Here is a 12,898-nt window from a genome sequence, read left to right as displayed (position 1 = left end):
CGCAATGAGTTGATCTCATATCTCATGGACGGCTTCGGTTTCTGTTCTGTGTAACTCTGTAACTTTCGGTTTTATTAATTAATCATGAATTGCTTTAAAAAAATCAATTAAAAAAATGAAATAAAAAAAATATTTGATTAGGACAATCAAATAAATATTAATATTTAATAATATTAATAATTTTTACTTATTATTGATCCCCTATGGCGAAAGTACAATTTTGTTATTACACACTACACACAGGCCTTGAATACCACACACATGCTACTGAGCCCTGAGCGGTTGAGGGGGTTCAATGCCTTGCTCAAAGAGCCCCTCGGCAGTGCCCCAGGAGGTGAACTTGCACTCCTTTACAAGTCCACACTCGTACATTGGTCCATACGGAGACTTGAACCTGCAACCCTCCGGTTCCCAACCCATTGCCCTACAGACTCAGCTACTGACACAAAGTACATTTGTTACGTAACATACGTTATATGCTAATAAGTGCATTTAAGAATTAAATCACCCTGTCGTTACCATGGATACCACTCGGGCCAGCCGTGCTTAATCACCTACTTAATGAACTTCAATATCCAATGTAAACAATCTCAGAATTAAATAGCAAAATGTGGTGTCAACATAAAATAAAATCTGTTCAGAGTGAGGTCCCTTACAATGATGCGGTGTGAATATTCGACTTTCCAAGGCAACTTGGAGGTTTCAGGAAGTCGTGAGCGGTCCCTTGAACGTCAACCGCTTTAAGTTCTTTTATCCGCTCTTTATACTTTGGTACCCGAGTCTGCCTTTGTTCCCATCATAATTACTACGCCCACTAGAGGCCATCACAGTTTGGATCGAATGGCCGCCAACCAAGCTGGTGCATGACAAACTTGTTTTTTTTAAATTGATTCATCAGATAGATTCAGTCCAGAATCTATCTTTTACATTTTAAATGGAAAAGTTTTAAGTTACAACCTGGTCTAACACACACTGACGGTCTAAAGCCTATCAAGCTAATCTACAAGGAAGTAAATGCCCGCACGCCACTGACATAGGTTATCAGTGTCATTTTGCATGCAATGAAGGCTTTGAGAAATTTGAACACGGTGATTATCTGGTTAAGTAGGGTGAGATCAGAAAGGTCCAAGTTGATTTGAAATCTAAAAATACTGTTTCACTTACTGGAAACTTCAGAATGCACAAATTAAGCAACTCTAAAAAACTAATCAGACTAGATCATATCAGCCCCTCTTAAAAAATGGTTAGAAGTTGGGTTTGAGATGTTATAAACAATTTTTGCCAATAGGCATATTTTCAACTCTAGTCCTTTGGCAAGACCATTTTAGACCACACTTCAAGATTCTCTCCCAGTTACCTTGCAGCTCCTCTAAGCTGCTGGAGCCGACCTAGTAGGGCCAGCTCTTCACAGCAACTCAAACTAAGAGGTTGATGCAAGCCTTTTACCAACATGTCTAACGTTGGTCTTATTTTCTTTGGCATTGCCGTCAGGAAACGTCCTTCGTCACCATGTAAAGCACTACTTTTAACAGCACTCAAATTTAAATGCGTGCGGTCTTAAACCCTCAGGCTGAGACCAACTAGCAGCTCAGATCCTGCGCCTATATCAAGTTCGCAAACATCCTTTGAGCAATTCAGGCACATACATTTTTATGTAGTCTCAATGACCACCAAGAGCATTTAAGGTACAATTTATTGAAGTTCACATTTAAAACTCTGTCCCAAATCACAGAGTCACTTTAGCGTTGATGACCCTCTGGCTCCTGTGGAGACAAGTAAAAACAGTGGACACAAGACCAATTACCAAAACTTCAGGTAACCAAATAATGAAAAGTTCAGAGAAACATAACTTACCTCTTGATCATTTACAAAGCCCAGATGCTGTCATTGAGACAATTTAAAAAGCTGGACGCCGTTTTGAGACATCATTTAAAAAGTCGATAATTTCTTAGAGACATCGTTTAAAAAGCTGGATACTTGCTGTGAGACAGTGGTTGAAAGCTGGATACTTTCTTTGAGACATCGTTTGGAGGGCCAGATACTTTGATGTACTGAGGAGAAGGCTGGAAAGCAGGTTGCATTGAAAGCATCTTCTGGTGCATCTGGTAGTGGCCACTAGGGTTTGAAGCGCTGTAGTGGGCTTAATGGTTACTTCCTTTGAGACATCGATTGGATAGCTGGAGGCTTTGGACTCAGAAGGCTGGAAAGCAGGTTTGCATTGCAAAACATCTGCGGGTGCATCTGGTAGGGACACTGGTGTGGACACTGTAGGGCTTAATTATTATTTCTTTGAGACAGTGCCTGGAACCCTGTGGTGCTTGAGGATGCTAGAGACACTGCCTGGAATGCTAGCAACGGTGTAGAGACAGGGCCCGGAACAGTAGCAACTGGCTGACATGCTAGCGATGGTGCCTGGTATGCTAGAGAGGTGCTTGATCTAGTACCCTGAATGCTAGAGACAGTGCTTGAGATGCCACAACAGTGCCGGAGATGCTACAACTGTGCTCAGGCCTGTGCCTGGAATGTTAGTGATGTTGCTAGAGGCGGGGTTGATACAGTGTCTGGACGCTAGCAATGGTGCCTGGTATGCTAGAGATGTTGCTAGAGACTGTGCCTGGAACGCTAGAGACAGTGCTGGAGAGGCTAGTGACAGTGCCTGGAACGCTAGAGACGTTGCGAGATAGTACCTGGTATGCTAGCAACTGTGCTCAAGCCTGTGCCTGGAATTCTAGCAATGGTGCCTGGAAAGCTAGAGATGTTGCTAGAGCCGGTGATGATACAGTGCCTGGAACGCTAGTGACGGTGCTTGAGATGCTAGAGGACAAGTGCCTGGAACGCTAGCAATTGTGCTTAAGCCGGCTGCTACCGATGTTGCTAGAGATTGTGCTGGCATGCTGCGGCAGGCCTGGAATGCTAGAGCTGTTGCTCAAGCCTGTGCCTGGAATGCTAGCAACAGTGCCTGGTATGCTAGAGATGTTGCCAAGGCTGTGCTTGAACAGTGCCTGGAAGTGTAGAGGCAGTGCTGGAATGCTAGTAATGTGCCTGGAATTCTAGCGACGGTGCTAGAAACTGGGCTCAGAATGCTAGGCAATGGTTGGTATGCTTGAGATGTTGCTAGAGTTGGTGCCGGAATGCTAGAGATGTTGCTTGATCTAATGCCTTGAATGCAGAGACAATGCTCGAGATGCCAACAACAGGGCTGGAATTAGTGATGTTGCTAGAGGAGTGTGGTTGATACAGTGCCTGGAACGCTAGCAATAGTGCCTGGTATGCTAGAGATGTTGCTAGAGACTGTGCCTGACGCTAGAGACAGTGCTGGAGATGCTAGTGACAGTGCCTGGAAAGCTAGAGATGTTGCTAGAAGTGGTGATTGATACAGTGCCTGGAACGCTAGTGACTGTGCTGAGATGCTAGCAACAGTGCCTCGAACGTGTAGAGCTTTTCCCCGGGATGCTAGTGGTGTAGAGACATTGTTTGGAAAGTGGATACATTAAAATACTGAGCAGAGGCTGGTGAGCAGGTTCAGCTGAAACATTTCTTTGAGTGGATAAAGTTTGAGGCACTGTAGTGGCTTGATGGTGGACCAGTAGACCTAGTAGAGACAGACAGATGTCGGCTATGATATATAGTTGGATAAGTTTTAGTTTAACAGGTACACCACCACCTTCAGTGGAGTGTGCGAATGCACAATACGCCAACACCAGCTGTGTCAGACTGAAACCTGTATACGGAGGTAGTCAGCCAGAGCATATGTACACGGATGTCACCCTGCAGGACAAAATGAAGATATGTACATTAAGCTGAGGTTGTTGTGTAACCAAAATAGTTGGGTTGAAACGCTACCTGTCGAAATCATTGCTGGAGTCAGTTTGTGCATTCAGCTCCTTGCTGAGGAAGATCTCGTTTTTGTAAGTCACAGATCCTTGCCAAGCTGGAGAAACCAAGCACAACATTGGGCGCTCATATCAACAGATATAAAAATTGTAATGAGTTCAGTTCCATTAGTACCTTGACTTTGGATCCAAGCTGTTTATTGGAAAGAGAAAAGAGCCCTGGTGCGTCCATCTCTTGGGTCTACAGTTTTTGTTCACCAGGTTGATTCTAGCAGGAACTCCTCCACTTGTGATGGCCAGAGACAAGTCAGCCACCACAGTTATCCTGCCATCAGCCAACACACTGCAGAGAACGGAGTTTTAGCACTTGTGTCAACCATATGGGGATCTTAGTTTAAATATAATCTCCTTACCAATGAGTTCAGTAGCAGAGAACTGACAAGTCTTGACAGTTGAAATTTTGACCTCCGTTTCCCCATTCCGCATGAGGAGCTCAAAAGTGCCAACGAAGTCCTTTAAAGTAATGTTCTACAAACACATGCAGCGTATTGACTGATGTCCATGTATAATCCATCCCATTAAAACACAAGTGTTGATGCTCTAGTGTCATCTCACCTTGTACTTGTAGCCGTGAGTGAAGAGTGGCACCTCGAGCAGCAGTCTCTGGCTATTGTTGCTCATGATGTAGCCGTACTTGGCTGCCAGCTCTGATGTCAGCAGCTCTGAGCCTATACTGATCTCCCACAGGGAGTCAATAGGCCGGTGGTCCAGTTTAAAGCTGATGCCAGACTCAGAACAGACAGCATCAAAGGCTGGAGGAGCCGTGAAGACAACACAATGAGTTACTCTGCTTCATGTATTAGCATGATTGACAAAGTCTAAAACTAAATAAATGACTTACAGGCATCGGTTACCACCATCACGGATGCTAGTTGGTAAAAGGGCTCCATTTTCAGCAGAACAGTCAGGGTGTAGTTGATGTCAGACGCGGCTGAATAGTTGCATCTTTGATTAACTAAAGGACACAAAAAAAAAAAAAGTTGTTCAGCAGGATGAAGTTCAAGTAAACCAGACCAATACAACTGCAAAGCCCTTTTACCTGCTGCATGACAACAGTCATCAAAAGGCACCTTCAGAACGTAGCCATGAGTGTGGTTGTGAACAAACACTTCTGTGTGTTGTGGCTGCTTGCATTGTAAAGGGAACTGTAAAATCCGTCCATTCAAATTAACTGCAACCAACTCAACGTCTTCTGGGACATCCCGAGGTAGACAGTGAATGTGCGCTCCTCAGAACGGTTCCTGAAACAAAAGCCATTCCGATTCTTTTTTTCTTCAACTTGGCAAGTGCCTTGTGATGGCTGAATGAAGCTTTGTGCACTAGTGGCTTATTTTCTAAGTGTACTAGAGGCCCTCTGTTCAACTGGTTAATACACTGAATTGCAATAACTCATTTTCAAAAGGATGCCATGTAGTGGCCTTAGAAAATGACACTTGTTCAAGAATCTCAGCCATCTCTACAAGGCCTGGTTAGACTTACGTTTTCAGTGAAAATACGGCATGGCAGCAGGGGAGTGGCCAGTGTCCTGTGAATGCGAAGTCTGGTGTCACCATGACCCTCATCCACTCGAGATTTGCTCCAAGTAGAGATGAAAGATTGAGAATTCGTAGAGGTTCCCAGACACGATGCTCTGTGAAAGAAGGTCTCAGGAAATTAAATTGTTTAATTGGCTCAAAAGTCCTCTACACTTGAAAAATGTTAATGAAAAATAACCTGGCTCCTGAACTTCCTGTATCCTCCTTCAGCCTCTATAGGGGATGCTGATCTCAACGTGGAGTTGGTGCTGCTTCACAATGTAGCCTCTCTTCTCTGCAACTGGCTGCTCCACAAGCCTATCAAGCTAATCTACCAGGAAGAGAAATGCCGCCGCCACGACAATAGGCTTATCAGTGTCATTTTGCATCAATGAAGGCTTTGAGAATTTGACACGGTGATTATCTGGTTATAAGTAGGGTGAGATCAGGAAATGGTCCAAGTGATTGAATATCTAAAAATACTTTCACTTACTGGAAAACTTTCAGCATGCACAAATTAGCAACTCTAAAACATACTCAGACTAGATTCATATCAGCCTCTAATGGTTAGAAGTTGGTTGAGATGTTATAAACAATTTTTGCCAAAGGCATATTTAAACTTAGTCCTTTGGCAGACATTTTAGACCACACTTCAAGATTCACTCCAGTTACCTTGCAGCTCCTCTAAGAGCTGCTGGAGCACAGCCTGAGGTAGGGCTCAGTCTCTTAACAGCAACTCAAAAACTAAGAGGTTGATGCAAGCCTTTTAAACATGTCTAACGTTGGTCTTATGTTACTTGGCATGCCGTCAGGAAACGTCCTTCCTCACCATGTAAAGCACTAACTTTATACAGCACTCAAAGTTTACATTGAGGCGGGTCTTAAACCCTCAGGCTGAGACCAAACTAGCAGCTCAAGGATCCTGCGCTAATTCAAGTTCGCAACATAATCTTTGAGCAATTTCAGGCAACATACATTTTTATGTAGTCTCAAGACCAGTCAAGGAGCATAAGGTACAAATTATTGAAGTTCACATTTAAAACTCTGTCCCAATCACAGAGTCACTTTAGCGTTGATGACCTCTGGCTCCTGTGGAGACAAGTTAAACAAGATGGACACAAGGACCAATTACCAAAACTTCAGGTAACCAAATAATGAAAAAAGTTCGATAAAACTACTTACCTCTTGTATCTTACAAAGCCAGATGCTGTCATTGAGCCATCATTTAAAAACGCGGACGCGTGTTGAGACATCATTAAAAAGTCAGATAATTTCTTAGAGACATCGTTAAAAAGCTGGATACTGCTGTGAGACAGTGGTTTGAAAGCTGATACTTTCTTTGAGAATCGTTTGGAGGGCCAGATACTTTGAGTACTGAGGGAAGGCTGGAAAGCAGGTTGCATTGAAAAGCATCTTCTGGTGCATCTGGTAGTGGCCACTAGGGTTTGAAGCGCTGTAGGGGCTTAATGGTTACTTCCTTTGAGACATCGATTGGATAGCTGGAGGCTTTGGACTCAGAAGGCTGGAAAGCGGTTGCTGCAAAACATCTGCGGGGCATCTGGTAGTGGACAATGGTGTTGAAGCACTGTAGTGGGCTTAATATTATTTCTTTGAGACAGTGCCTGGAACCCTAGTGGTGCTTGAGATGCTAGAGACACGCTGGAATGCTAGCACGGTGCAGAGACAGGGCCCGGAACACTAGCAACTGTGCTGACATGCTAGCGATGGTGGCTGGTAGCTAGAGACGGTGCTTGATCTAGTACCCTGAATGCTAGGACAGTGCTTGAGATGCCACAAACAGTGCGGAGATGCTAGCAACTGTGCTCAGGCCTGTGCCTGGAATGTTAGTGATGTTGCTAGAGGCGGTGGTTGTACAGTTCTGGAACGCTAGCAATGGTGCCTGGTATGCTAGAGATGTTGCTAGAGACTGTGCCTGGAACGCTAGAGACAGTGCTGGAGGGCTAGTGACAGTGCCTGGAACGCTAGAGACGTTGCTTGAGATGAGTACCTGGTATGCTAGCAACTGTGCTCAAGCCTGTGCCTGGAATTTAGCAATGGTGCCTGGAAAGCTAGAGATGTTGGCTAGAGCCGGTGATTGATACAGTGCCTGGAACGCTAGTGACGGTGTTGAGATGCTAGAGACAGTGCCGGAACGCTAGCAATTGTGCTAAGCCGGCATGCTACCGATGTGCTAGAGATTGTGCCTGGCATGCTAGCGGCAGTGCCTGGAATGCTAGAGCTGTTGCTCAAGCCTGTGCTGGAATGCTAGCAACAGTGCCTGGTATGCTAGAGATGTTGCTCAAGGCTGTGCTGATACAGTGCCTGGAAGTGTAGAGGCAGTGCCTGGAATGCTAGTAATTGTGCTGGAATCTAGCGACGGTGCTAGAAACTGGGCCCAGAATGCTAGCAATGGTGCCTGGTATGCTTGAGATGTTGCTAGAGTTGGTGCAGGATGCTAGAGATGTTGCTTGATCTAATGCCTGAATGCTAGAGACAATGCTCGAGATGCCAACACAGGGCCTGGAATGTTAGTGATGTTGCTAGAGGAGTGGGTGATACAGTGCCTGGAACGCTAGCAATAGTGCCTGGTATGCGAGATGTTGCTAGAGACTGTGCGGAAAGCTAGAGGACAGTGCTGGAGATGCTAGTGACAGTGCCTGGAAAGCTAGAGATGTGCTAGAAGTGGTGATTGATACAGTGCCTGGAATCGAGTGACTGTGCTTGAGATGCTAGCAACAGTGCCTCGAACGCTAGAGCTTTCCCCGGGATGCTAGTGGTGTAGAGACATGTTTGGAAAGCTGGATACATTAAAATACTGAGCAGGCTGGTGAGCAGGTTCAGCTGAAACATTTCTTTGAGTGGATAAAGTTTGAGGCACGTAGGGGGCTTGATGGTGGGGGACCAGTAGACCTAGAGAGACCAGACAGATGTCGGCATATGATATATAGTAGGATAAGTTTAGTTAACAGGTACACACCAACCTTCAGTGGAGTGTGCAGAATGCACAATACGGCCAACACCAGCTGTGTCAGACTGAAACCTGTATACGGAGAGTAGTCCAGCCAGAGCATATGTACACTGGATTGTCACCCTGCAGGACAAAATTGAAGAATGTTTATTAAGTTGAGGAGTTGTATTAACCAAAATAGTTGGGTTGAAACTACCTGTCGAAATCATTGCTGGAGTCAGTTTGTGCATTCAACCTTGCTGAGGAAGAACTCTTTTGTAAGTCACAGACTCCTTGCCAGCTGGAGAAACCAAGCACAACATTTGGGGCTTATCACAGATATAAAAGTAATGAGTTCAGTTCAAGTATACCTTGATATTGGATCCACAGCTGTTTATTGGAAAAGAGAAAGAGCCCTGGTGCCGCCATCTCTTGGGTCTACAGTTTTTGTCTACAGAGTTGATTCTAGCAGGACTCCTCACTGTGATGGCCGAGACAAAGTCAGCCACCACAGTTATCCTGCCATCAGCCGAACACACTGCAGAGAACGGAGTTTTAGCACTGTGTCAAACAATGGGGATCTTAGTTTAAATAAATCTCCTTAACAATGAGTTCAGTAGCAGAGAAATGACAAGTCTTGACAGTTGAAATTTGACCTCCGTTTCCCCATTCCGCATGAGGAGCTCAAAAGTGCCAAGAAGTCCTTTAAAGTAATGTCTAAAAACACTGCAGGTATTGACTGATGTCCAATGAAATCCATCCCTTAAAACACAAGTGTTGATGCTCTAGTGTCATCTCACCTGTACTTGTAGCCTAGTAAGAGGCACTCGAGCAGCAGTCTCGGCTATGTTGCTCATGATGTAGCCGTACTTGGCTGCCAGCTGATGTCAGCAGCTCTGAGCCTATACTGATCTCCCACAGGGAGTCAATAGGCCGGTGGTCCAGTTAAAGCTGATGCCAGACTCAGAACAGACAGCATCAAAGGCTGGAGGAGCGTGAAGACAACACAATGAGTTACTCTGCTCATTTAGCAGATTGACAAAGTCAAAACTAAATAAATGACTTACAGGCATCTGTTACCACCATCAAGGAGCTAGTTGGTAAAAGGGCTCATTTTCAGGCAGAACAGTCAGGGTGTAGGTGATGTCCAGCCGGTGCTGAAGTTGCTCTTTGATTAACTAAAGACACAAAAAAAAAAAAAGTTGATTCAAGCAGATGAAAGTGTCCAAGAACCAGCAATACAACTGCAAAGCCCTTTTACCTGCTGCATGACAACAGTATCACAAAGGCACCTTCAAACGTAGCCATGAGTGTGGTTGGGAACAAAACACTTTGTGATGTTGTGGCTGCTTGATTGTGAAGGGAACTTAAAATCCGTCCATTCAAATTACTGCAACCAACTCAACGTCTTCTGGGACATCCCGAGGTAGACAGTGAATGTGCGCTCCTCAGAACGTTCCTGAAAAAAAGCCATTCAGATTCTTTTTCTTCAACTTGGCAAGTGCCTTGTGATGGCTGAATGAAGCTTTTGCACTAGTGTCTTATTTTCTAAGGTACTAGATGGCCCTCTGTCAATGGTTAATACATGAATTGCAATAATCATTTCTAAAAGGATGCCATGTAGTGGCCTTAGAAATGACTTGTCAAGAAGCTTCAGCCTCTTACAAGTGCCTGGTTAGACTTACTGTTTTCAGTGAAAATACGGATGCAGCAGGGGTGGCCAGTGTCCTGTGAATGCGAAGTCTGGTGTCACCATGACCCTCATCCACTGAGATTGTCCAAGTAGAGATGAAAGATGAGAATTGTAGAGGTCCCAGACAACGATGCTCTGTGAAAAGAAGGTCTCAGGAAATTTAAATGTTAATTGAGCAAAAGTCCTCTATTGAAAACGTGTTTATGAAAAAATAACCCTGGCTCCTGACCTTCGTATCCTCCTTCAGCCTTATAGGGGATGCTGATCTCAACTGTGGAGTTGTGCTGCTTCACAATGTAGCCTCTCTTCTCTGCAACTGGCGCTCCACAAGTTCACCATTTACCCAAGTTGACCTGCATCTGGTTTAGATTGACACCCATGGATGCAGACCTCAGAAGACTCCACATGATGTAGCTACTGTTGTCATATGATCCTTTATCTGGAGAGACATTACACCAGTATTAGATTTGCTGTATGTCAGAGGGAAAAAGAAAGCCACAACAAAAGTGTAATACTGACGCATGGAACAAGCAGCACCAGGTCAACCCAACTGAAACCCAGCTAGTCGGGACAACAGGTTGCATGGACCACCTCTACTGGAACACCATTCACCTGGGGGGGGGCAATGAATGATCAACTGCTTTGTACTAATGCTTTACTGTAGTAAAACACTGTCTGGAATTTCAAAAGACATGGACTAGATGCACTAAACTCTGCATCAGTGTTACCTCAGTGTGTATGATTCAGGTTGTCCATACGGAGTACGAAAACAAGCCTTCCATGTCAAGTCAAATGTATAGCCATGCATCTTAGCGTGTTGAGGCTAATCGGCAAAACCCCCAGCTGCGCGTCTGAAACATCACCTGCCAATCTGAAGTGGCTGAGGATAGGCCTGAATAAAGCACATAGTCAAACATTTAATTGTATATACGAATTGATTGTATCATAGTTATCCAACTGCAAATGACGGATGTCACAAGTTCCCAGAATACATGTCAAACATACCCTTTTGAAACTAGCACCCCAGTCACCCTTCTTTATCCCAGGTGGACAGGCCATATCACTCCTCATAGACACCTACAAAGAAACCAGGGTTAGAGCAAATTTGGAAATACACATATAAGATACAACCAAGCTTACTTCCATGTAGTTGACCTCACAGGTGACCTCTCTGGAGACCAGGGAAGAGGGGAGAACAGGTTTTGTTCAAGCATAGGTGACTCCTTTCTTTGTGTGTCACAATCAGGTTGAAGGGAAGTGAATACTTCATCCTCCTGAAATATCAGTATATCAAGTATGAGAACATGTGTCCTAAAAAAGGGTACACTATTGTTGAATAACCCAAAACTGTTTGTAGCCCTTTGCACGGACCTGTTGTCGGTGTTGCAGCTGAAGTAAGAGCTCTGAGCTCCAGATGTTCCAATGCAGGGACAACACTGACACTGTGCCACACTTTGCTGCATATCTTATGTGTGGGTACACACCCATCTCATCTGAAAGACAAGTCCCTAGTGTTAGTCTGCTCAACAGTTTCACTCTATTCAGTGAATACTTGGGTTTAATTGGTCAGATTTACTCAAAGTAAAACCTGCCAGGCCAGTCTTAAGAAAACTTACAAATAAGTTAAATATCTAGGTAACTCATGGGTGTGATCCCACATGGTTCTGACCCCTAGCTTGTAATGCTGTGAGGACTTACCAACGCCTCAAAGGAAGGTTCATCCCCAGAGTAGGAGAGATCACAGCTATCATGAAGTAACGATCACGACACTCCATATGAACTCGCATGAACAAATGGGTTCAAATTGAATATTGCACCAAGGACTAACAGGCAGGTGTTAAGCAGAGTTTTTAGTTCTTACCACTGGGAATATCACATTTTGCAGTTGTCCACACAGACAGGAGCAAGGTCACACTGTTGAGACAAAATAATGTATTAAAACAAATTGAAACCATAAGGTGCACTAATGGCAACCATCAGCTTGTAAATGACCATGACCCTGCAACTTACCTGAGACAAATCCAAAAGCCATAGCCACTGATGTGGCAGTGTCTAAAGCTAGCCTAGCTGCTAGCGAAACTACACTGCTAACCAACCAAGCTAAAATGAACCACTTGCTTGTATCCTGGCCTAACTGGCACGACGTGGTGCTGTCTGCTACACACCAGCTTTTATAAGTCTACCCTGAGAGTCAAAGGCCACTCTAATCAACTGATTGAAAGAAACCCTGAATGCTAATGAGCTACACATGTGGATGTAACACCTGAGGGCCTCTGATTGGTCGGTGAATAGCCTGACTTTTAAAAACTGGTGTGTAGAGACAGCAGTTTGGCCAGAATGTACTGAATGTACTGAATGTACTGAATGTAATGAAGTTCCTGGTTTTAATTTAACTTTTATTGATATTATGAGCAGCAAATGTACTAATAAGACATTAGAAAATGTTTCTAAATTTAAAGAAATAAAAAATTTAATTTATTATTGTAGAATTACCTGTACATAATTATTGGCCAGAGAGGACGACGTTGTCTTTCTAATGGAATGAAGCTACACACTAAAGAGAAACTTAGATAAATAGATAGATAGACAGATAGGACAGGACAGACAGACAGACAGACAGACAGATAGATAGATAGATAGATAGATAGATAGATAGATAGATAGATAGATAGATAGATAGATAGATAGATAGATAGATATTACACCAATGGCCAGTTTGCACTACATTGCACTGCATACTCTGCATACAGTTTTGCCTTTTTTATGAGTAGGCTACTGTATACATATTGTGTTATTTACAATTATTCGAGAACCACATCTCGGACCACACTCAGCCTGGTGGTGCAGTACT

At 44.1% G+C, this 12,898-nt stretch overlaps 2 long non-coding RNA genes across 2 annotated transcripts; both read right to left on the bottom strand.

Annotated features, from left to right (window-relative positions):
- Positions 1-377: 377 nt before the first annotated feature.
- LOC116685822 (uncharacterized) lies at positions 378-12,130 on the bottom strand. The gene is made up of 4 exons (XR_004331059.1): positions 12,058-12,130; positions 11,909-11,961; positions 11,079-11,082; positions 378-387 (listed from the first exon to the last, which is right to left on the bottom strand). It is a non-coding gene; the product is annotated as an uncharacterized LOC116685822 (long non-coding RNA).
- On the bottom strand, positions 8,303-8,593 carry LOC116685821 (uncharacterized). The gene is made up of 3 exons (XR_004331058.1): positions 8,572-8,593; positions 8,389-8,498; positions 8,303-8,317 (listed from the first exon to the last, which is right to left on the bottom strand). It is a non-coding gene; the product is annotated as an uncharacterized LOC116685821 (long non-coding RNA).
- Positions 12,131-12,898: the final 768 nt, after the last annotated feature.

The sequence above is a fragment of the Etheostoma spectabile genome, unplaced genomic scaffold (genome assembly GCF_008692095.1).
Source record: "Etheostoma spectabile isolate EspeVRDwgs_2016 unplaced genomic scaffold, UIUC_Espe_1.0 scaffold271, whole genome shotgun sequence".
Classification (NCBI taxonomy): Eukaryota; Metazoa; Chordata; class Actinopteri; order Perciformes; family Percidae; genus Etheostoma; species Etheostoma spectabile.
Note: the sequence above shows the minus strand (reverse complement) of the source record. Positions and strands in the feature narration are given on the sequence as shown.